The sequence below is a fragment of the Pteronotus mesoamericanus genome, unplaced genomic scaffold (genome assembly GCF_021234165.1).
Source record: "Pteronotus mesoamericanus isolate MK-2021 breed Mesoamerican mustached bat unplaced genomic scaffold, CSHL_Meso_final contig_100, whole genome shotgun sequence".
Taxonomy (NCBI): domain Eukaryota; kingdom Metazoa; phylum Chordata; class Mammalia; order Chiroptera; family Mormoopidae; genus Pteronotus; species Pteronotus mesoamericanus.
The window spans coordinates 19,054,911-19,081,203 of NW_026554999.1; the positions used below are offsets into that span (position 1 = coordinate 19,054,911).

The window sequence follows — 26,293 nt, forward strand, 5'->3', positions numbered from 1 at the left end:
ATGAAATACTATTCAGCCATAAGAAAAGATGAAATACTGCCGTGTGACATGAATGGACCTTGAGAATATTATGTTAAGAGAAGTCAGTAAGAAAAAGCTAAAAACCATATGATTTCACTCATACGTGGGATATAAAACTGAAACTCATACAGACAACAGTATGGTAATTACCAGAAGGAAGGGGATAAGGAAAAGTAGAAGGTAAAGGGGGCCAATTATATGGTGACAGAAGATGATTTGACTTTGGGTGGTGGGCACACATGCAATACACAGAACATGTATCACAGAAATGTACACTTAAACCTATATGACCCTATTAAAACAATTTCATGATAATAAATTTAATTTAAAAAAACAAAACTTTCAAATTTATGATGGCAAAAAGATGGCCCTGTCTTCTATTATGATCACTCCAAAACAATGAGAAAAAGAAAAGAAAAGGTAAGCCATAGTCACAAAGTAGTCACAAGAGAAATATTCAATGGAGGATTTATATCTAGACTATACAAGGAAAGCTTACAATAAGAAAACAATATTTATTTATGTATTTATTTTTATTGATTCTAGAGAGGAGGGAGAGAGATAGAGAAACATCGATGTGAGAAATATCAATCAGTCGCCTCTTGCACACACCCCAACTGGGGACCAAACCTGCAACCCAGGCATGTGCCCCGACTGGGAATCAAACGTGCAGCCTTTCAGTTTGCAGGACAATGCTCAATCGAGTCACACCGGCCAGGGAAGAAAACAACAAAATTTTTTAAAGTGGGCAAAATAATTTATATGGGTGGCCAATTAAAATATGAAAAGCCATTCAACATAATTATCAATTAAATGCAAATCAAAACATCAGACACAATTGATGTTTGGATAAACGAAATGTGGTGTGTGTGTATGTGTGCGTATATACACACACACACTCTCAGGGTCTGGCAGAAGTACCACCTGCTTCAGTGTGGTTGGTAGGGTAATAATATGGGTGTAAGAACATAGTTTAATTTGAACATTTCACCTAAAATGGCATATGTTGTGCTTGAGTGCAATATTGTTCTGTTACAGAATTAAAGCCTTATTTGTTTTTTAAAGATTTTATTTATTTTTACACAGAAGGGACGTGAGAAAAAAAAGGGAAACATTAATGTGTGGTTGCCTGTTGTGCGCTCCCCACTGGGGACCTGGCCCACAACCCAGGCATGTGTCCTGACCGGGAATCAAACTGGCGATGCTTTGGTTAGCAGGCTGGCGCTCAATCCACTGAGCCACAGCAGCCAGGGCACATGCTTATGATTTTGTAATAAAAAAGGTGTGTTATGTGAGCCGGACCCAGTATATTAAATGAAATAATATCATTCGATCTTAAAAAGGAAGTTCTGATATATGTCACAACATAGATAAACTTTGAAGACATTATGCTAAGTGAAATAAGCCAGACACAAAGGACAAATTTAGTATGATTCCATTTATATGAGGTTCCTAGAGCAGTCCAACTCAGAAAGACAGGGAGTAGAATGGTGGCTGCTGGGGGCTGGAAAAGCAGGAGATGGGGAGTAGTTATTTAATGGGGACAGGCTTTCAGTTAGGGGTAATGAAAAAGCTCTGAAGATGGATGGTGGTGATGGCTGCACAATGCAAGTGTACTCAATGCCCTACCTGTAACAGTTAAATATGATTAAAATGGTAAATTTTATGTATATTTTACCATGATTTTAAAAAAAAAATGATCAAATGGGGGAGGGACACACACTGTAAAATACCATTTTACAGCCACTACAATAGCTTAAAGTGAAAAGGACTGACAGGTCACCAAGTGTATATGACGTTGTGGAGCAACTGGGACTTCCTTACATTGCTGATTAATGTAAAATGATACAACCACTTTGGAAAACAGTTTGGCAGTTTCTTATATTATTAAGCATATACCTATGACCCAAAATTTCATTCTTAGGATCTACCCAAGAGGAATAAAAACATATATCCATAAAAAGACTTGCCCATGAATGTACATACAAGGGATGGGCAAAAGTAGGTTTACAGTTGTAATACAAATAAATAATACATTTATATAATTATGTATAAAAATGTAAATAATACATTTACATAATAAATGATACAAGAACAAACTGTGTTTCATGTACTTGCAACTGTATACCTACTTTTGCCCACCCCTGTAGTAGCTTTACCCACAACAGCCAAAAAATGGAAACAAGGAGAAGAGATAAATTATACAATATTGGGGTGGCCAAAAAGTTCGCTCAGTTTCCCATAAGCTAGCTCTAGTAGTACTCATCTTTAACTTCACTTGAATCAATTTTGTTAGGTTGTTACTGTGATAGCTGTCATATTAGCATGCATTTTTAAAAAAATCAAAATTGCTTAATTTTCTTTTAAAGATTTATTTATGTTTAGAGAGAAGAGGAGGGAGGGAGGGAAAAAGAGAGGGAGAGAAACATCAGAGTGTGGCTGCCTCTCGCATGCCCCCTACTGGGGATCTGGCTGGCAACCCAGGCATGCACCTTGACTGGGGATCGAACCAGCGACCCTTTGGTTCACAGGCCAGCACTCAATCCACTGAGCCACACCATCCAGGACAAAACTGGTGAATTTATGAATAGCCATTTTAATATTCAATATGGAAGAAAATAAGCAACATATACGGCATATTATGCTTTATTATATCAAAAAAGGTAAAAACACAACTGAAACGCAAAAAAAGATTTGTGCAGTGTGTGGAGAAGGTACTGTGACTGACAGAACAAACTACTTGTGATACAACACAGAGGATTCTGAAAAACTGAGTGAAAAAAGTAAAACAGATAAATACATCTATAAGATATACATGTGAGTATATTCATAAAATTTCTAGAAGAATCAAAACTACAGTGAGAAAAACAGAAGTGATTGCCTCTAGTGTGGAACACTGCTTGAAAAAGGGCACAGGGACTTCTGGTGTAATGGAAATGTTATATATTTTTACTGATGCAGTAGTTACACAAAGGTACACCTTACCAAACTCAATCAGTACTTAACATCTGTGAATTTTATTGTACATAAACTATACCTCAACAGCAAGGAAGGATGTAGCCAACATAATAACTATATAAAGCCAGAGAATATTTAGTCATTCCTCCAATTCAAGAAAAAACTAATTTTCTAGAAAAGTTTTCCACAAAACATAAGATGAAAACTCACACACTGAACAGTTCCTACCAAAATGTCTATTATTAGGCCCTTCATATATGTCCAAAAGAGAATTCTTGATTTCTCCAACCACCTGCTAAACACTCCCATTTGTAGATGAGTCTCAATAAATGGCACTGGCATCCATCAAGTTGCTCAGGCAAAAAAAAAATAAAAAGGAGTCATCCTTGATTCCTTCTTGTCCTTGATCCCATACATTCATTCTAGCAGCACATCCTATTGTCACCACATCAAAAATATGCCCATTCTTCCACTACCCACCTTCCTAATTTAAACCACCACTATCTGGACTTCAGGTCAAAATGGAGGCATAGGTAAACACACTTCACCTCCTTGCACAACTACAGAAAAAATTACAACCAGACTACAAAACAAATAATCACCCAGAAACCATCAGAAAATCAAGCTCTATGGAAGTCTGCCAATCGAGGATTTAAAGAAGCCACATTCATCCTGACAGGTACAAGGGGCAGAGAGGTGAAGAGGCACGGAGCTGTGGAGTGTCATGGAGAGGTAATGGAATGAGTGGTCCCACATTCACGTGTGGTGGATGAAAATTGGGAGGGATACCTCAGGAGCAAGGTGTCCCAGCCCCAAACCAGACCACACAGCATTCTAGGGTTCCAGTACCAGGAAGATGAATCCCCATAACTTCTGGCTATAAAAATAAGTGGGGGTTGGGGCAGCCGAAAAAACTGCCAGATTATCAGGAGATTCCTCTTAAAGAGCCCTGAAGAATTTAGGACTTACACAGACCCACCCCATCTGGGATTCAGCACCAGGGCAACAGCTGGAAGGACACAAGTGGCATACAGGGAGAAAGTGAAGTGACTGGAAACAGGATGAGTGCTGGGAGATAGTTTCCTCCCAGAGAAAACTCCAGAAGCCAGGCAGCTGCACTGTCCCCTCTAGGAGTCCTTCTCCACACAGAGCCACAGAGCTGTGAAACGGAGTTGCCCTGCCCTGGTGAACACCTAAAGCTACACCCCACACAATTTACAGGGCCACTCTTCTACAATAGGCTACACTACTAAGGCAGGGAGTCAAAGCAGCTAGCTCTACCTAATACACAAAAACAGAGGGGGGCTGCCAAATTGGGGAGACAAAGTAATAGGGTCCAAATGAAAGAACAGAACAGAATTCTAGAAAAAGAATTAAACAAAATGGAGATAACCAAGCTATCAGATGCAGAGTTCAAAACACTGGTGCTTAGGATGCTCAAAGAACTCACTGAGTACTGCAACAGCATTAAAAAGACCCAGGCAGAAATGAAGGTTACAGTAAGTGAAATAAAAATCTACAGGGAACCAACAGTGAAGGGGATGAAATTGAGAATCGAATCAACAATTTGGAACACAGGAAGAAAAAAGCATTCAATCAGAATAGCAAGAAGAAGAAAAAAATTCAAAAAAACAAGGATAGACTACGAAGTCTCTGGGACATCTCCAAATGTACCAACATCTGAATCACAGGGATTCACCAAAAGGAGAAGAGGAAGAGCAAGAAATTGAAAACTTATTTGAAAAAACAATGAAAGGAACTTCCCTTATTTGGTGAGGGAAATAGACATCCAAGTCCAGCACACACAGAGTCCCAAACAAGTTGGACCCAAAGAGGACCACACTAAGACACATCATAATTAAAACACCGAAGGTTAAAGATAAAGAGAGAATCTTAAAAGCACCAAGTGAAAAGCAGAGAGTTACCTACAAAGGAGTTCCCATAAGACTGGCAGCTGATTTCTCAAAAGAAACTTTGCAGGCAAGAAGAGACGGGCAAGAAGTATTCAAAGTGATGAAAAACAAGGACCTACAACCTAGATTAGTCCATCCAGCAAAGCTATCATTTAGAATGGAAGGGCAGATAAACTGCCTCCTAGACAAGGTAAAGCTAAAGGAGTTCATCATCACCAAGCCATTATTACATGAAATGTTAAAGGGACTTATTTAAGAAAAAGAAGATCAAAACTATGAGTTCTGCCTGGTGTGGCTCAGTGGACTGAGTGCTGGCTTGCAAACCAAAGTGTCGCTGGTTCGACTCCTGGTCAGAGCATGCCTGGGTTGCAGACCAGGAAGAAAGGCAACCACACACTGATGTTTAAAAAACAACAACAAAAACAACACCCACCTATGAACGTTAAAATGGCAACAAATTCACAACTAACAACTGAATCTAAAAAACCAAACCAAGCAAACAACCAGAACAGGAACAGAATCATACATATGGAGACCACGTGGAGGGTTATCAGCGGGGATGGGGGAGGGGGAGAATGGGGGGAAAGGTGCAGGGATCAAGAAGCATAACTGGTAAGCACAAAATAGACAGGAGTAGGTTAAGAATAGCATAGGGAATGTAAAGGCAAAGAATTTACATGGACAACCAATGGACATGAGCTACGTGTGTGTGTCGGGGGATTTCTGGAGGGAATGAGGGTACCAGGAGGAGGGGAGCTAAGGGGGAAAAACTGGGACAACTGTAATAGCATAATCAATAAAATATATTTTAAAAAATAAAATAAACTACTACCATCTCATGATTGCAACAGTTCCCTATTTTTGTCTCTCTGTCCTTTGATTCTTTGTCTATACAGCAACCAGAGCAAATTTTCAAAAGTAAATCAGTTGTCATGATTCTACTTAACAACAGTACTTGTAATCAAGTCCACCTTCATTTCCATGGACTATCATCCCTACATGATTTGATTTCTGCTAACTTCACAGCTTCCTCTCTCACCACTCCCTTCTCACTACTGTGCCTCAAACATGTTAAGCTTGTTCCTTCCCTCCAGTACTTTGCACCAGATATTCTCAGAACACTCTCTCCCTCTCAGAACACTCTGTGAACAGCTAGTCCTATCTTGTCTTTCTGGTATATGCTAAAATGTAATCACCCCAAAGAGGCTTTGCATGGCTACCCAATCTAATGTGGCTATTCTCCAACTCTCCAACATTTCCCCTATTACTATGATCTCAAAATAAATCACCATATGAATTATCTTATCTGTTTATGTTGTGTGTCACCTCACTAGAACATAAGCTCCACGAGAGCAAGGAACCTTGACTGTCTTGTTCAGTCAATAAGAATGCCTAGAATGGAGGAGGAACTCAAGAAATATTTATTCAATGAGCCCTGACTGATGTGGCTCCACTATCTGAGCATTGTGCTGCGAAGTGACGGATCTCCAGTTCAATTTCCAGTCAGGACAAATGCCTGGGTTGAGGGTTTGGTCCCCAGTCGGTGCATACATGAAGCAACCGATTGATGTTTCTGTCTCATATCCATTTTTCTCTCCCTTTTTTCCTCCCTCCCATCCCGTCTCTCTAAAAACAAACAATCAAACAAACAAATAAATAAAATCTTTAAAAAAATACTTAATCAATGAATGAGTTAGACATAATAAATGTGACAGGAGTTACTCGAAGTCTAGAGTATCAAAATATTTATATCTAAATGCCTGGCTCTTTTTGGAAATGGTTCTAAAAATACAATATCCTTTAAGTATGGTCTATGCAAAATCCTATATATGACATCTAACACTGCCCTACACACACAAGTCAGAAAATAGCAGATGAGTGTATATATATGTAATATACTACATTAAGTACAAAATGTAACACTGGCTTAGTGTTTTCCACTAAGATAGTGGATAACACTAGATAGATAGATAGATAGATTAGCATTTCAAGCTGTTTCAAATATTAATTTCAGAAATATATCTACATAAAATATAAAGTCTAAAAAAGGAAAATAACAAAAAAGCATACAAAGGAGCAGAAAAGTGCTCCTTAAGTAAAAATAGTATGTCCTGTCAAACTCTGGGAGTTCTCTAGTGATGTAATTGAAGTTTTATCACAGAACTATCCTGTCAGAACAGAAAATTTCAAACATACACAAATGTAGGTAGAACAGCATAATGAATCCTCACATATTCATCACTGACTTTAACAATTTAAGAGATCAACAACATTGAAAGAAAAAAGAAACCAACAGAGTCAAGAGGGGAGGGAGGGGTGGGTGGGGAAAAGGAACGGAAGGGTCAAGTCAAGGAACATATAGCAAGGACTCATGGACAAAGCCAAAGTGGGGAAGGACTGAGGGAGGGAGATGGGGGAAGTGAGGGCAGGGGAAAGTGGTGGGGGGAAGGCGGAGGCAAATGTATTTGAACAAAAAAAAATTAATAAAAAAAGGAAAAAATCATGTAAATTGCCCATGCAACACAATTTCCACAACACTGATGATAATAAAAGAAACAAAATACACATACCTCAGGCATATTTTCTTCTTCCTGAAAGCCTTTGTCTACTTAATGTCACAAAAGAATTTCTTTTTCTATCATTTGATACCTATCATGATTCTACTCTAATACTTATTTTAGATAGATGCAGAATGAAAAGAATTTTTAAAATACCAGAAATTAATCGGATACGAAAAGACTTTAACTTCTTTATTCAACATATATCTTTAAGACACTGATGCTGTACATTCATGTTTATGTTAATAACTGAGTAGAATTGTTAATAGTTTTAAAATATGGATTTTTGGTATCTATTTAGTTCTATATTAATAGAAACTTTTTAAAAAGTAACCACTCAATATGTAAAGAACTGTCCTTTTCTTTTATTATCAGAAATTTCCCTCCATATAAAAACATTAATACATTATTCAAAACTTAGAAAACAGGTTTACAGGCATGCTTCATTTTACTGAGGTTCACTTTATTGTGCTTCACAGATGTTGCATTTTTTACAAATTGAAGGCATGACCCTCCAGCAACAAAAACATTACAACTCACTACACTGTAATACTCATTTTATTGCAGTCATCTGGAGCCAAACTGGCACTATCTCCAATGCACGCCTGCATTCTATAAAGAAAATTTATTAACTGAAAACAGTAAATCAATTGGAATGTCACCATCTGGGTTCTTAATCAAATGAACACATGAAGGAAGGGGGCTTCATCAATTATAGGGCTAACCCCTTCATGTCAAAAGAGCTACAACTGAAGCAGAAGATAGAGAAGCTACAGGGGGCCAATCTTGGATGCCTTTTATTTTCAACTTTTCTATTGAAGTATACAATAAACAATAAGTCTACCTATTTTAAATGTGCAGCTCAATGCATTTTTATATATTAATTCATTTGCATAACCACCACCAAAATCAAGACACAGAATACTTCTAATACCCCATAAGTTTCCACTGTGTACCCACAAAGGTAGCCATTATTCTGATATCTATCACGAAAAATAGCACAACCTGTTTTTTGAACTTCATATAAATGAAATCATAAAGGTCCTCTTTTTAAAGTATTTGGCTTCTTTATGCTCAATGGTACATCTCTGAGATTCATCCTTGCTGATACATGTAGCAACAGTTTATTCTTTCTCATGACTATGTAGTATTCTATTACATAACTATGTCTTAACGGATTTACCCATTCTATTGTTGACAGGCAGCTGAGTTATTTCCAGTTTAGAGGCTATAATCAACAAAGAATTAAACATTTTTCTGTATGTCTTTGTGGTGGACAAGTGTACCTGTATTTGCTGGGCATAGTATATAGAAAGTCATAGATAGGTATGGGGCTATTTTGCTGAAATGCTGGACTATCAGGATTTCCAGACTACCAAATGCCACACTAAGTATGAGGCTTTATTATTTCTCTTGTAAGAAGCCTTTAGATAACAAAATCAAGTAGCCCTAAATAGTTTTCCACACATTATGCAACTGAGGCAGTTGACAAAATGTTCTATAAACTACAAATAAAACAACTTGCCAATTACACACCTAACTTCCATCTAAACTGCCACAATAGCATTCACAGCATTTGGATCCAAGAAGTAACCCCTTGGCATGCTAAAGACAATTACAACCAACAGCTGTAGATGAGTAAGTGGTTAGTTATCAATTTCTGAAAAACTAGGTATTTTTCCATGCCTCTATCTGCAAAGGTATTCACAGAATCAAAATCTTGGGAATGGCAGAGAGCTTAAAAGAAAACACCTAGTACAATCCTAGTACTAAGTCTGTATCTTCCATAAAAGGCTGCGTAGTGAAAACAGCATGGACTTCTTGAGGTCAGACATCACAGGTCCCGGTTCACTTCTGGACTTTACCACCTATCAGCACTACAACCTGGGCAAATTATCCTAATCTGAGTCTCAACTACAGAAATGGAAATTATACCAATTAGACCACCACCTCACAGGACCACTGTGAAGATAAAGTAACACAATCTATATTGTTCCTATCATACAGGAAATTTTATTTCCAAAGTCTCCTTTTAGCAATAATATTGGTCAAATAGGGGACTTGATTTATAGCCCTAGAAAGTCATACTGTGAAGGCCACCTCCCTTCTCACCCAAACAAAACTACAAAAATACTTGAATTACCTCTACAACACCCTGGAAAAAAAGTCCCAATCTTCAAAATATGCATATCCCTAGAGGTACAGAAAGATATGCAAGCAAGGGAATCAATTTCCACACTACTTTTCATAAACTTGATCTGCCTAGATAACTGAATTATCAGTAAAAGATTTCCTACCATAAAATGTATTACTTAGGACAGGGGTTAGAAAACTACATCCCATGGGCCAAATCTGGCTCACTACCAATAAAGTTTTATGGGAACACAATCATGTTCAGCTGTTTGCCTATTATCTGTGGCTGTTTTTGCAATACAATAAAAAAGTTGAGTAGCTTTGAAAGAGACTACGTGGCTCACAAAGTTTACCATCTGGCTCTTTACAAAAGAAAGTTTGCTGACTCCTCCTTTAGGAAAAAATCTGTGTAAAAATGGGTGGATACAAGTTCAAAAAGAAAAAGGAAAAATATGAAATGGACCAATTCCCAGAATGATACAAATGACCAAAGATGACTCGAGAAGTAATAGAAAATGTGGCTAGACCTAAATCAAGTAAAGAAATTGAATTAGTAATTGAAAATCTTCCCATAAAGAAATGTCCAGGTCTAGGAGGCTTCAGTGGTAAATTCTAGCAGACATATACAAAAAATATAATTAACAATCCTACACAAACTCTTCCAGAAAATATAAAAGGAAAGAACATTTCCCAATTCATTTATTAGGGTAGTACAGTTTACCCTGAATAATGCAGAAGTTAGGGGCAATCTAAAATCCCTGTATAGCTTTTGGCTCCCAAAAAAACTTAACGCTGTCCCTTGGTATCCACCAGGGATTGGTTCTAGGACATCCTACATCCATGCAGATACCAAAATCCATGGAAGCTCAAGTCCCTAACATATAATGGCATGAAACAATGCATAGAGTCAACCCTCCACATCCATTGATTCCTGAGAATTGAAAATACTGTTAATATTGCTTTCGATCTGTAGTTGATTGAATTTGCAAAGGTCGACACCCAGGGAAAAAGAGGGCCAACAGTAAATTTATTGAAAAAAGTCCAAGTGTAAGTGGATCGATGCAGTTCAAATCTGTATTGTTCAAGCGTCAACTGTATCACTCTGATAACGAAGGCCAGGCAAAGACATCTTAAGAAAACCTCAGATCAATATCCGTCATGAACACAAAAATTCTTAACCAAGTATTAGTAAATTTAATTCAGGAACATATAAAAGCTATTATACACCATGACTAAGTGGGGTTCATTATAGGAACACAAGACTGGCTTGACATCTGAAAATGAAGTCATGTAATATAACATTTATACATACCTTTGAAGGTTTTTAATAAAATCAAGGTTTTTTTGTACATTTTATTTATTTTTTAATAATTTTTAAAAGACTGTTTATTTATTTAGAGAGAGGAAGGGAGGAAGAGAGGGAAATACCAATCAGTTGTCTCTCATACAGAGCCAAACCTGCAATCCACGTATGCCCCCCTGACCAGAATCTAAAAGGTATCCTTTTGTTTTGTGGGACAACATCCAACCAACTGAGCCATACCAGTCAGTGCATTTGTATATTTTAAAAACATCAAGCTGCACCCTGGCTGGCTGCATGGCTGAGATGGTGGGAGCATGATCCTGTACACCAAAATATTGCAGTTCGATTCCCAGTCAGGGCACATACCCCTAGTTTGTGGTTTCATCCCTGGTTGGGGCACTTACTGAAGGCAACGGATTAATGTTTCTCTCACATCAACGTTTCTCTCTCTCTTTCTCTCTCTCTCTCAAATCAATAGATATATTTCTTCAGGTGAAAATTTAAAAAACATCAAATTGCTACTAAACTTAGATAGCTTTATATCTATTTTTAGAAAGTCAATATTTACAATGTCAGAAATTACACCCTTAACCTTTTAAAATTAAATGCTTAAACTAAAATTTGTGATGAAAAATTTCAGATGCCAACTTAAAAATAAGAGATACACAGATTTCCCAAACTTTTGGACACTCTCAATCAAGAATGTTTTAAGCCCACAATGACTCCAAATATGACTGAAGTGACACGGGGAAAAAGAATCACTCATGCCAAAGCAACTTCACCATATCCTCAGACAGGCAATAAAAAAAATTTCTTTTTAAAACTTGACAAATTCCAACTCCTTTTAATGTCTAATCTCAAAATTAATTTATTCTTGTAGGTTACCCATGCCTAAACCTAATATTCCAGGTGTAAGCCAACCAGTGCTGGGGTCAAGTGATACAATTTTTCTTAATCTTACATTTCTTAATGCAATCTACTACTGCAGTTCACATCAGTTCTCCTCACAGGCTAACCACATACACCACAGATTCAGATGACTGAGATTCCACATTTTTTAATTACATGACCCCCTCCTAAGTCATATCTCTATCTTCATTAACGGGTATAACTGGTTTTTTTGGACCCAAGTGAAGTTCCTCTCATTTATATGACCCTTCCATTTCATTAAGTTGCACTGAGCAAATTTTGAGATTAACCAGGTGATACTTTCTCTCTTCACTTCATCAAGGTCACAAATTTGCTAAGCACACCTTTCAGGTAAGACTTCAAAGACATACTGTGTATAAAGAAGGTGACAGAGCCTCAATATGGAATCCCAGCAGTACTGTGTCCATAAATCAAACCCCTCCAGACACACACATTCAAAGTCATGATTCCCTCTACTTTTACCACAATCTGGCAAATACCCCTATCATACCCACAGGGCGATCATAAAAGACTTTAACAAATTACCTTGCTAAGTGGACACCATCACTGTGGATACTATATCCACTCACACTTAGCTACCAATTTGGATGTCTTGTCCTGTTGATCTGTTGAGTTTTATAAGAACTCTAGTAACCCTGCTACTCTGAGAAAAATAGAAAAATGACACATTTTTCACTTTGAATTAATTACAGAATCTCAGGAATCACATAAGAATCTTAAACATTTTTTAGTCCATTGGTTTTCAAACTATAGGTCTTTAGCAGCCAGAGTCAATTTAGTCAGTTGCCAATATACTTTTTTCTTTTAATGAAATGTCAAAGGGCATCATACGTTGAAAGAGTACACTTGTGTCATGTGTGCACACATATGTGTACTTTATGAATTTAGGGGTACAGTGAGTCATGCTGTAGTCACAGGTCAAAAAAGTTTGAGAGACACTTTGCTAGTCTCACAGCTCTAACCCCACAAAGAAGCTCCATCAAAAAATTCTTAATAATCAGTAAGTTGTTATGTGTAACCATCTTCACTTCATACACATAAACCAACAAACAGGAATTTTGTGCTCAGTACAAAATCTGCTATTCACTAAAAAAAAAAAAAAAAAAAAAAGACTGGAGCTCAGTTGGTTGAAGCATCATCCCCACAAGCCCAAGGATTGGGTTCAATTCCTGGTCGGGGAACACACAGGAATCAAACAATGAATGTATGGTTATGTGGAACAACAAACGATATTTCTCTCTTCGTTTCTTTCTCCTACCCCCTTTCCTCTTTCTAAAAAAGTCAGTAAAAACATTAAAGAAAAAAATAGAATCCATTAGGGGTTTTCAAATGAAATAGGAACCTGCTCAGACGACAGTCACTTATGTTTTGGTGGAAGTAAGACCAATATCGACACGCAGCAGAATGAAATAACTTTAGTAGTCTATAACTAGGAAAGAGAACAAAACCATTTTGGACTTTGGTCTCCAGTTCCTCATCTGTTACCATGGAAAAACATAGTTAGGATTCCAGCAAGCTCTGGAATTGCAAGTTATTGAAAACGAACTGGCCAAGCAGGTGAGAACTATGCCTACCACACAGCAAGACACTTTAACCACTTCACCAAGTCAGTTATTGATAAATTAAATCAATATTACACAAAAAAGTACTGATAAGAAGCTCAGCCTTAACCAACAGCAGGAAGATCAAGGGGAAGTTTCCAGGATTCTGCAGAAGCTGGGCCCTGGTAGGTATCACTACTTTCTGAGCCACTCTTCCCTTCTAGACCCCAGTTTATCTCTGTCCTCAAGCTTTCAGTCATGGATGTGGCACTCGCGCACTACTGTGGCAAAGGAAACAGGTATAAAGCAATGAGTGGGCGAGCTGCAGCAACCACGAGCAAGTCTACACTGAGAGCCTAGGCCGCTTAAAACAAGTCTCACGCCATTCCCAGACTGTTTAGAATCCCGCGGTCCTTGTCCTCACACCTCAAACCACGGCCCCGAGACAATCTCTAGGACGTGGCCCTCAGCGCGCCCGATGCAGTCCCTCGCATGCGCCGCCTCTGTAAGGGTCTACCAGGCCTGGAATCTTGAAGCCTAAAAGCAAATCCGCCCGGCAACCCCGGAAGTCCCCTCCCACAAACACCCGCAAACCAGCCACCGCCTCTTCCTCCCACCTCCAAGCCGTCAGGCCTGCGCCTCTTCAGCACACCACGCCAGTCTGCCCAGTCACGAAAAGGAACCCAGAAATTGAACGGCCTCTTGCTCCACACCCACCCACACTGCCCTGGCCGCCGGAAGTGCCTCTCGTCTCCAAGCCACCGTCGTGAGGTCACTTCCTGCGCGACGCCTTGGAAACCGCAGACCGGACAATTGAGGGGCGGGGCGCCCGGGAAATTTGAGAGCTTGGAGCCCGCTGCGGGGGCGGGGCCTGAGGCCTTCCAGGTCCGCACCTGGGCGGCCTTGTTGCGTGCCCCGCCTCTGTGAACTCACGTCGGCTGCAGTCCCGGCTGGAGTTGCGTCTAACTCTCCTTCCGGCTTAGATGTCTGAGGGACTGTGCCTTGTCTTGTCGTCTTGATGGCGGGCTCTGGCTTTCCCTCCAGTCTTCCTTGCGAGGGGTGGTGACGTGGACCCATCTTTAGTCAGTCGCAGCCGTGGGACGCAATATGTAAGCCTCTGAGACGAATTAAAGAAAACAAGAAGTTCCCTTCGTGGTTGATCTTCAGAGTTTATCACTTTCGGCTTATTTGGGGGTTAGTGTCAGCCAGTGTTTGCTTGACTGCCCCTCACCCCGACATCGACCCCAGTAACCGTTACATCGGTGGCATTTTAGTTTTAGTAGTTTTTATTTTTGAAAAACGCAGGCGTTTAGGGCCAAAGCTGAATGTAATGAGGAATTTTAGAGCTTAAAGTGAACAAGGTCATCCTGATGTCTGACACCTGGTTTGAGAACCACTGTTTGAGCAGGCGGCATAGAACAGGGCAGTGGGTCCAAACCTAGCTCTTCACAATCAGTAGAGGAACTCTGTAAGATTTCCACTTTCCAGGGACTCACTCCTTCCCTCTCTCATCACCAGAGATTCAATTTTAGTAGGTCTGGAGGGTGCCTGGCGTGTATTATGTCAAAGATTCCTTTCAGTCAGTTCTGATCAGACCCCCAATTTGGAATCTACTGGTGTGCTAGATGCAGTGTTGAATTTATTACAAACAAGCTTTGCAATTCGAGATAAACTGGAGATAAGAGCTAACAAAGTTGCCATGAAATTAAATGAGATAATGTGCACCAGAACATGGTTGACGGTTGTTGGGGCTGGGTGATAGTATATAGGGCCTTATTATACTATTGTGTATACTCTACTTTTGTGTATGTTCAAAAGCTACTGTAATAGTGCTTGCTTCAGTAGCACATATACTAAAATTGGAACAATACAGAGAAGATTAGCATGGCCCCTGTGCAAGGATGACACGCAAATTCGTGAAGCATTCCATATTTTTCTAGAATGCTTATTTTATTTCATTGATCTACTTGATTATTTCTGTGCTGGTGTCATGTTTTAATTGCTGAGACTTTATAATGGATTTAAATTTCTTAATATAATGTATCTTGACACTTAAAAAAGTAAGTAAATAGAATCAATCTGCATTTAAAAAAAGAAGAAAAGAAAGAAGGATCTCCTACCTTTTGTGACATCATGGATGGAACTGGAGAATATTATGCTAAGTGAAATAAACCAGTCAGTGAGAGACAAATACCATATGATCTCACCTTTAAGTGGAATCTATTCAGCAAAATAAACTAATGAACAAAATAACCCATAGGCACAGAAACATGGAGCAGACTGAAAGCGACCAGAGGGGATGAGGAAGGAGGACAATGGTGGAAAGAAGGAGAAGGAACTAAACAAAGAACATGTATAAATGACCCATAGACATGGACAACAGAGTGAGGATTGACTGTGGGTGAGGGGGGCAGGGTGGGATGGGTGGAGGAAGGCAAAAGGGGAAAAATTGAGACAACTGTAATAGAATAAACATGATTTTAAAATTAAAAATTAAAAATAAAATTTTTAAAAAGCCACTAATAAAGATTTTTTTTAGTAACACATATTTTTTAATTTTGTTTACTTTTTAGAGAGAGGGGAAGGGAGGGAAAAAGAGAAACATCTATCGGTTGTCTCACACCCCCAAACTGGGGACCTGGCCCACAACCCAGGCCTGTGCCCTGACCAGAAATCAAACCTGTGGCCTTGCAGTTTCCAGATTGACAATCCACTGAGCTACACCAGCCAGGGCGAGTAACAAATATTTAAATACAAGTAATTGGCCAATGCCAGTGTCCAGCTTTGCCAAGGCCAATGCAGCCTCGCTTGGTATGTTAATATAGCCCAAATGATATTAGGTATGAAATTGTTGAAATAGGAACAGTGGGAGCTAAGTGGCAGAGCAGGGAGAAATTTAACATTACACTGAAAGTGTAGTTGTGTTTCTTTATGGCACGTGTGTAAGGCACTCTGGAATAAAATTTAACAATGACTATTAGTAAACCGAGAGCAAATTGCACATAAAAATAAGTAAGCATAACTAGTAAGGAAAGTCAAATAAAGAGATTCATAGATTTCAAAGAGTACTTAGGGGAAAAAAACAAAACAGCTAACTGGCTAAGACCTAACCTCAAAAAAACCAGAAGTAGCCATCCTGGTTTGATAAAATTAGTTCACTTTGAGAGCTTTAAGCAGTTAATCAATCAGCAGTAGAATGGTATGCAGCTACTAAAATTTGATGAATAGCTACTGACCTGGAAAAAAAATAAAAAATAGAAGGTCACAGAATAATATGTGTATTACAGTCTCATTTTTGTGAAAACAAGCTACATATGTGATGTTCCCAAAACAAACCATCTACATGTGTAAATGCACAGAGAAAAGCCTGAAAGGATAGATAGATACCCTCTAAACTGTATTATAGCTACCTGAAGAAAAGGCATGGCATGGAGTATTGGAGCAGGTGAAGATTTTCACTTTTTACTCTGTCATAAGTCATATAACATTTCGGTCAACAACAGACCACATATACAGTGGTATGCCATATAATGCAGGTGTGTAGTATAGGATTTACAATCTAGGTGTGTACTCTCTGATGTTCACACAATGATGAAATTGCCTACCAGTGCACTTCTCAGAAGACATCTTTGTTGTTGAGTGGCACGTGACTGTATATACTTCTGAATTGTTACAAAGGTTATGTATAAATTTTAAAAACACTTCTTAAAATTGTTTCAAAGTTCTGAAATGGAGCTACTTAGGAGCATTCCATCCACCTACTGCTCTAGAAAAGGTTACTCCCACTTCGCCCAAAACAGAGTAGACCATTCAGAATGGGGCATTGGTTTTTTATGCAGAAAAGTGTGTTAAGGCTATTGAAAAATTATAATTTCATGTGCACTGGCAATCAGCGGGGAAATCCATTTTAACAACCTGGATCCCAATCAGAGTTACTTCCCACTTACATCCACAAGAAAAGGAAGTTTGCAGCAGTCCTCCCTTCACCTCAGCATAGTGAAGAATACAAAAAAACGAGAATTCAGGACATAGAGACATAGATCAGGACACTAAGAATTCAGATACCATTAGCAAGCCCAAGTGCCCCACAAAGTGAGAAACTTCCTAGTTTAATAAGTGGAGCAGAAGACCAGCATCTTACAGGGGGTATTAAAGGAAAACAAAGCCTTCTAATAGCAATACGATTGCTATTAGGTGTGAAGGTTGAGGAAGGGCATAGGTCATGATAATGCCCTGCCATTATGACATGACAATCTCAGGACATAGCATCTTGGCATCCAGAAAAGGTTCCACAGAGCTTGGGAGAGGAGAAAACCAGGCTCACCACAATAGAGGCACTTTTCATGGTCGCACATATTTAAGGTATTTTCAGTAAAAACTAGAAACTGATTTCAGAACTCCTCTACCTTATATTAATTGTATATAAATTGCTTATTAATTACATAAAACTATTTTTTTAAAAACAAATGGAATGTTCATTTCATAGTTTTTTGATTCATTCAGTAAGCGTTTATAGAGGGCCTGCCTTCTAGGTATCCTGTTCTGTGCTTGGAGCTGGGACAGGGGTAAGACAGAGCTCCTTCCTTCAAGGTTCTCACATTCCAGAGGGAAAGACAGGGAATTACAACTACCATGATACAAAAACAGACGGTACTATGTGAGCATATAAGACACCCCTAACAAGGAAAGGAGGGAAGGGGGCACAAACGGGAGCACAGGGTTTTCTGGATATGACCTTTGGCTGAGATACAAAGGATGAAAGTGGATTAGATAGGTGAAATTAATTAGGTGAAAAAGGTCATTCTAGAAAAGAGAGAAGTACATAGATAACCAGGGAAATATGGGTAAGTGTGGCTCATCCATGGAAATACAAGCAGTTCAACTGGATAGAGCATATATGTACAATGATGAAGTGAAGATGGGTTGATCTAAAATGATAGGCAGGAGCCAGATCCCAAAGGGTGTTCTATGCCCTAAGGAGCTTGGATTTATCCTAAGAACAATGAGAAACAAATAAAGAGTTTTAAGCAAGAAACTGCTTATGGTGGGAGTAAGATTAGATGACAATGACAATCCAAACTAGGGCATTACAAGTAGGGTACTGAGGTGAAGACTGACAATATAAAGATGTTTAGGAAATAGGATCAACTCCTATGTTTACAGCTAAAGCAAAAGATTGTTTGGTGGTGCTATTTGCTCAGATGTGGAACAAAGAAAACGAGGATTTTGGATAGGCAGTAATGGAGGAGAAAAAAGAGGTAGATGATAAATTCAGGTCTGCATATGTGAGTTTAAGGTACCAATGGGAGCAGTTAAAATCCTTAGATTTCGAAAATTGGGGGTGTTACCCTAGGCCGCATACTTTAGATGGTCCTCATTCTGGTTCTCCCCAAGCCAAGCCTTTCCCTGTGGGCTAAGGGGACATGACTACCCAGAGCTCACACCCCCACTTTCAGACCTGCTCCATTTCTCATTCCTAGGATTCCCAAATTCCCTCTGCAATGGCATGGATCCACTTTCAGCCCATAGATGAGCCCCTTCCCCAGGTCTTTCCTCCTGAGGGTGAACCTCACTGCCATTGTACCACACTCCTAGGCTCAGGGAGTGGCAAAAAACAAAAAAAAAAAAAAAAAAAAAAAAAAAGTGGCTATTTGGGAGGAATACAGGTGGAGCTTGGAAGTTCAGACCAAGATATTTACACATGTGGACCTAAGAAGACCCTCACAGTCTAAGGTAGAATAGAGGTAGGGAGAAAAGGGAAACATGCCAAGGATCTCCATGTATATTCTTGCCCTGGCCATGCTCATGTTAGGAATGGGCACCTGGTGGGAAACGATATGTGGATCTGAAGCTAAGGAGAGATGAGATTTAGAGGTCATCAATAACCAGGCTCTAATTAAAGTACAAAAATGGGTGATATGGTCCAGGGATAGCATATAGTATGAGAAGAGTCAAATGCCAACGACAGAACACTTAAGGAATATGCAGAGGAAGAGAATGACTCCAAGAAAACTGAAAAGCAGCAGCTAGGAAAATAAGAAAACCCAGCAGCTGGTGGTGCCAAAGAGACCCAGGAATAAGAGAATTTTAAGAGATTAGTCAACACACTTACCCTGGCAGGTGTGGCTCAGTGGATTGAGTGACAGCCTGCGAACCAGGGGGTCACGGGTTCGGTTCCTGGTCAGGGCACATGCCTGGGTTGCGGGCCAGGTGGAGGGGGGTGTGTGGGAGGCAACCACACATTGATGTTTCTCTCCCTCTCTTTCTCCTTCCCTTTCCCTCTCTCTAAGAATAAATAAATAAAATCTATTTAAAAATTTTAAAAAACATACTAAGCGCTGCAAAGAGTTTAAGTCAGAAGAAGACAATATATGCATTAGACTTGGCAACTAGAAGGCCCCTGGTGATTTTGACAGTAGTTTAATAGTAGAGTGGTGGTGTCAGAAATCAAATGTGTGTGGATTGAGGAGACAATGGGAGGTCAGCAAGTGGAAGCAGTGAGTACAGACAACTCCAAGAAAGTAAGAAGTGAGAATACAGCAATAGCTACAGAGGCAGCGAGAGTAACGTAATGGTTCAGTGACAGAATTTCCCCACATTTCAAGTTTATGAAAGCTTGGGAGTTCTCAAGCTTTCATAAACTCCCAAGTTAGAGAACCCACTTGCTAGTTATAGACAGCTCTCTGAATTGGATGGACTCTACCTGACCCTAGAGTCAAGTTTCTGGGAAATACTGTAGGTACATGGGTTCTCACCTCTCCCAACATGTGGAAGGGGGTGTCTTTTACACAAGACTTGCTTCTGCTTTCATGTACTACAGGCCACACCAACAATCTCTAACAAGGACATCAACGATTTGAGAATTAAACAAATTCTTAGGTCAAGAACAGTACAGAACTAATCTATAGCCCCTGACTTGGCAGTACATGTAATGGAGTTCTAGAATGGCAGAGCTAAAAGAATCTTAGAAATTATCTACTTCACCCTCATTGGTACAGGTGAGAGTTTAGCTAGTTAACGGTGGATCCAACATTGGGATTTGGGTCTCCACTATTAACATGTAGGGGGAACATAAATCCCAGTTTGCCTGGGAAAGTCCCAGTTCATGCCCATTACCATCATAATGATTAGTATCACCCACTTTTACTCTCAAATATGTTCTGGTTTAGACAATAAATTCTAAGACACCCTATTTATACAGTATAGTATAGGTTTAGGCAAGCCCCAAATTAATAGTTACTTAACATAAGATTATTTTTCTTTTTATGTGATCTCAAAGGTTTAAGTGTCTTAAACTCTTTCATGTCATTCTATAAGTGAGGTAATGAACATGAAAGCAGGTCCCAGACTCTAAAATGCTAAATAAAGATTAGGATTAAAAGGAATAATCGCCTTGGCAGTTCCCAGCAGCTCCCACCATAGGAGAAGCAGCAGTGGCCAGGCAGCCAGATTTGCGAAGACTCTTGGAGCCTCTCGTCCATAGTGCCCAAGAGGAAGTTCCCCTCCACGGAGGGGGCCCACGAAAGAGGATCCCAAGAGGAGATCAGCAAGGCTGTCAGCTAAACCTGTTCCTTCAAAAGTGGAAACAAAGCCAAAGAAGGTGGCAGGAAAGGATAAATCCGCAGAGAAAAAAGTGCAAACAAAAGGGAAAGGGAAGCAAAGGAAAAAGAGGTTGAAGTGACCAACCCAGAAACTAAAGATGTAGAAGAGAAACTGAAAATGAGGAGAATCCAGCCTCCAATGAAGCAGGAGAGAAGGAAGCCAAGTCTGATTAATGTCATATATTATGTCTTATCAGTGGTCCCTATCTCCCTTCTTGTACAATCCAGAGGAATATTTTTATGAACTGTTTTGTAAATGTGCATTTTTAGCAGCTCTAGAAACATTTTTAAGAAGGAGGCAATTTCACCTCATCCCACTTAAGTGTAAGTGGTTTTTTTTTAAGAGGTGAAAATTGAAATGTCCATGTGTTTACTCTCAAAACAACCAATAAAATCTCAATTATGAAAGAAAAAAATAACTTTGGACTAGGCAAGAGTTTCTTAAATATGACACCGAAAGTATGAGCAACAAAAGAAGAAATAGATAATTGGACTTCATCAAAATTAAAAGCTTTTGTGCTTCAGTGAACATATCAAGAAAGTGAAAAGACACAGAATGGGAGAAAATATTTGCAAATCACATATCTGATAAGGGTCTAGTATCCAGAAAAAAGAACTCACAACTGAACAACAAAAGATAAACAACTCAGTTTAAAATGGGTGAAGAACTTTGATAAGCATCTTTTAAAAGATGATATACAAATGACCAATGAACACATTTTTATGTGCTCAACATCACTAATGAGTAAGGAAATGCAAGTTAAAACCACAGTGAGATACCATTTTGTACATACAAGGAGAACTATAATTTAAAAAGCAAAACTGAAAATAAGTGTTGGTGAAGATGTGGAGAAATTGGAACCCTCATGCACTGCTAGTAGGAATGTAAATTGGTGCAGCCACTGTGGAAAACAATTTTTTAGTTCCTCAAGAAGTTAAGCATAGAATTCCCACATGACCCAACAATTCCACTTCTAGATATATACCCAATAAAATTAAAAACATATGTTCAAACAAAAATTTGCACAAGAATGTTCATAGCAGCACTATTTACAGTGCCAAAGGTGGAAACAAACTAAATGTCCAACAAAAAATGGATAAACATGGAGACAAAAGGTAAGTTAGAGGTTACCATGAGTTTGGAGGAGGGAGAAGTGACTGCTTAATGGATATGGGATCTCTCTAGATTTGCCTATTCCAGGCATTTTTTATAAATGGAATCAAACAATATTTGGTCTTTTGTGACTGGCTTCCTTCAAAGATTTTGTTTGTTTCATTTTAGTGAGAGGGGAAGGGAGGGAAAAACAGAGGGAGAAAAACATTGATGTATGAGAGAGACCTCAGTCAAGAGGGACGATGCTCAAACAACTGAGCCACGTGCTCGTCAGGGCTGTGACTGGCTTCTTTCAGTTGGCATGTTTTCAAGGCATCCATGTGGCAGCACATATCAGTACTTGATCCCTTTTTATGGCCCAATAATATCCCATTGTGTGGATACATCCCATTTTGTATGAACATTCATGTACAAGTTTTTATGTGAACAAGTGTATTCAGTTCTCTTGGGCATATATCTAGGAGTGGGATTGCTGGATCAATACCAATTTTTGGTAATTCTATGTTTAACTTTTTGAGGAACCACCAAACTGTTTTCCATAGCAGATAGATGTATCATTTTACATTCCCACCTGAGAGTTCCAATTTCTCCATATCATTGCCAACATTTATTCCCCATTCTTTTCTTTCTGGTCATTCTAATGGGTGAGAAGTAGTGGTATCTCATTCTGATTTTGACTCATGATATTGAACATCTTTTCCTGTGCTTATCGGCCATTCGTACATCTTTGGAAAAATGTCTGTTCAAGTCCATTGCCCACTTTTGGATTGAGTTGTTTGTCTTTTTGTTGTTGAGCTGTTTTTTCTTTTTGGAAAGAAAACGTTCTAGAATTAGATAGTGGCAACATTTGCACACTTTAAAAGGTTGAAAGGGTAAATTTGATGTTACATGAATTTTATCTCAAAGTTTTAAAAAGAATAATATACATGATGTACAATGAATATCCAGTTTTTTAAAGAAAAATGAATTCTCTCACTGTTCACATTGTTATTACAATTATTTTTGCTTGCAAAATCAGAAACTCTCTCCATCAGTAGACTCCATAAATTTTATCATGAATGTCAATGGGGAAATGGTTTTATCTCATAGAAACTTGCTTTACCATTAAACTTGTTGCAATTCTCCTATCACATTAAAAAAGAACTCCCCAGATAAATGAATCTAGATTTGTCAAAGGATCACTTCACATGTTGGCTAAAATCATCTGAGAGTTGTTTTCCCTTCCTGTCATCTTGGTGAAATCAACTTAGGCATGAAACAACAGTCTGTGCAGTAAGCAGGGGTCCTGAACTGCAGCAGATGAGGCAGGACTAGAAGGGTCACCACAAGGAGTCTGTGGTCCACCCGGCCACAGCAACAAACTTCCCTCCCTGCGTGCAATGTCCTCTCTCCTGCTATACCCCTCCAAGGACACCTTATGATCATTACCTCTTATTTGGTTTTCTTTCTCAAGCTCCTTTCCCTACGTCTAACTAGAGAGAATTGTCCTATTTTTTTAAATGGGTGGGAATAGGTAATAAGCATAAAAAAAAAAACAAAACAAGAGGAAGCAAGAACTGTGCTGGGTAATAGGGGAGGGTGCGTTGCCTGTTCAAAAAGACTAGCCAAGAGAAGAGACAATTGTCACTGAAGTGGCAGGAACCTTGCCTCGGGCATGAAGTCCCTCCCAGCTCCAGCCTCTAAGCAATTAGGTCCACCCTCCCCTTTCCTTCCTAGGATACTCTGAGTGAAACCAGATCAGCAACAGTTGGCCTTTTCTGGTGCTGCCACTCAGCTGCCACTTCACGTTCTGGTCCTAGGGCTTGAAACAAGAATGCCAGCTTCACATCTCCTTTCAGGTTCCCAGGCAAGCCTAAAGTTTTGCGTGCGGACACGGAGGCTCCAGATTTTCCTCACCTGGACCTGTGCATTCCCCACAGCACAAATAGATAAAAATTGCAGGTTGCATATCTCCATGCTCCCTTGTTCTCCTCCTCTACCACCACTTACCTTTGTGCCATATCCTGACATATCTGATGTTTCCCCTGCAAGAGAAATGCTGAGAAAAGTGAGAAGTAAATCAGAAATCTGACAGAGGTTACTATAAACAAGTAGTTCATGTTTATATTTTGTGTGAAGACCTTTCTACTCGAGCAGAAATATTTATTCAAATATACAAGAGGAAGTATTTGCTAGTGGACAGACACCACCTTATTCAGCCAACAAGTAGCTAAGTCTTATTCTCTAATTTAATGCCATGACTACCATAGGAAGCAAAAAACTGTATATAATGTTCAAATGCAGACATACCAAACCAAGGAGCAAATGCACTCACAAAGAGTTGGAAAATGATTTTTTTTACTCCTCCTAGAAGATCTGTACTTGAACAGGCATATATATCACTGAGAACAGGTTAAATCATTAGAGATACTATCAGAGAGCGGAAAATATTAAAATCCAAGAATGGCATAAAATACATTCCCATATTTCAAGCTCCTCACTCCCTTTAACATCCCCATTGTATAACAATATTCCTTTCAAATATACACAAAAGAACAACCTGTAATTTTTTTAAATTTATATTTCTTAGATGTCTGGGAACTAATATAACAAAATAAGTCTGAAGTGACATATTTAGTAATAAAAGAGTGTAGTTAGACCTGCTGTGACAGGATAGGAAAAAACTAGAAAAATTTCTGAGCAAGTAGAATAGGGAAACTGAGACAAGAAAATTAAATAAGGCCAAGCACTTTGAGCAACTTACAGCCAGCTGGTGAATTGCAAGACCTTATCTCCCCTAACCAAGTGTTACTGAAAGCAGGTCTGGCTGCCTGCCATTACAAAAGCCAATACTCAAGAGGCAGGTGCTGATGTAAAAGAAAGTGGTTTTATGTAAATGCCGGCCATCTGGAAGGTGGGGCACTCACATCTCAAAGCCCATCTCCTGGAAGATGAGGGACTCATGTTTCAAAGCCCACTTCCACATCTCAATGGAGGCAAAAATTTTATAGGGAGGGAGAGGGAGACAGAAAAAAGAGATCAAGGAAGGGAGTTGAAAAGTCTCTACATGCAGACTAGCACAGTCCATTCCAATGAGGCAAGTGATAATCCAGTGTGCATCATCCTGATTTAGCCATCCTGACTCCACATCATCCTGGCTTCCTGTTGTCTTAGATCCATGGCTGAAGGTCACCAAATCTCCTGGAAATGGGATGCTTGAAGGTCAGAGTCTGTATCTTTTGAGCCATTAGTTCCTAGGATTCTTATGCAAACATGCTGTTCATCTATAAGCTACATATTAGTCGGAGTCAGCACTTACAGACACAATGTTAAAGGAATAGTGGAATGGGTTCCAATTTCCTGCCATTGCAATTTTCCACTGCTCCACTGTAAGACAAATGGAGGCAGTCTGGCTTCCTCACCCAGATGCTTTGGTAACTAGGCGGAGCAGCGTCACACAAACTTGAAGGAGTTTGACAAAGCCCGAGTCTCACAGCCTTGAGCCTGGGTGAGATAAACTGCCCCGTAGCCTTGAGTAGCCTTGCATGCACAGCTCATGCTAGGTTACTTCACTTTTTGGCCTGAAGCTGGCTTTTTTTGGGCTGGTAATTAAGGAGGTTGGGGCTTCTCAGAGAGGGGGCGGAGAGAGGGAGTGAGTGAGGGAGTCATGGCACTGACATAGACATGGGCTTGTGGCCTGTGTGACTTTCCCAGATAAAGGCATGTCAAGCATCCCCACGGCTCCATACATCTTCCGTCTGCCTGTCGAGTGGACCTGCCCAGCCTAGAGAGGCTGCAACACATACACAAAGACACTTGAGAGAGAATGGTTCATACCTCTCCTCCTTAACCAGAGGATACATGTCTTAAACCTCCCTGATCTGGGAAAATAGAGAGAACAGAGACCCCATTAATGCCATTTGTGCCAGCTTAACCTAAGGACAGAAGAAGTCAGGGGAACAAACAACAACAAAAAGCACTAAAAGCCAGTCAGAGCCAAAGTAAAAGTAAAACAGTATAACGGACCAAAGAATATTCCCAAACTCCCCTATGTGCTCATTTTGATGCATCAGCATGTTTAAAATGCACCTGGAAAGCTGGTGAATATTCTGCTGACACCATCCCTTAAGATTCTCACCAGCAGAAAAAAGATAAAAAGCCCTCAGGACAAAGACTCATTGTGGGTTCACTCCAGAGCATGCTCATGCCCCTGCCCTGGCATGAACTTTTTACTTCCTCCTA

The 26,293-nt window shown here is 39.5% G+C and overlaps 1 protein-coding gene, 1 non-coding gene and 1 pseudogene across 3 annotated transcripts in view; 2 read left to right on the forward strand and 1 right to left on the reverse strand.

Moving 5' to 3' along the window:
- Window positions 1-14,077, reverse strand: part of EDC3 (enhancer of mRNA decapping 3) — a 78,267-nt gene extending 64,190 nt beyond the window's left edge. Inside the window, exon 1 of one of the 2 annotated variants that reach the window (XM_054565213.1) lies at window positions 13,975-14,077. The gene's annotated coding sequence lies outside the window, so the exon portion shown is untranslated. Of the gene's footprint in view, window positions 1-13,783; window positions 13,810-13,974 lie in introns of those variants that run through there. The other variant, XM_054565223.1, reaches the window with a different exon arrangement.
- A 1,109-nt stretch (window positions 14,078-15,186) lies between these two features.
- On the forward strand, window positions 15,187-15,293 carry LOC129064322 (U6 spliceosomal RNA). Its single transcript, XR_008528437.1, has one exon. It is a non-coding gene; the product is annotated as a U6 spliceosomal RNA (small nuclear RNA).
- Window positions 15,294-16,125: 832 nt separating this feature from the next.
- On the forward strand, window positions 16,126-21,132 carry LOC129074879 (non-histone chromosomal protein HMG-14-like; annotated as a pseudogene).
- The last annotated feature ends 5,161 nt before the right edge of the window (window positions 21,133-26,293 follow it).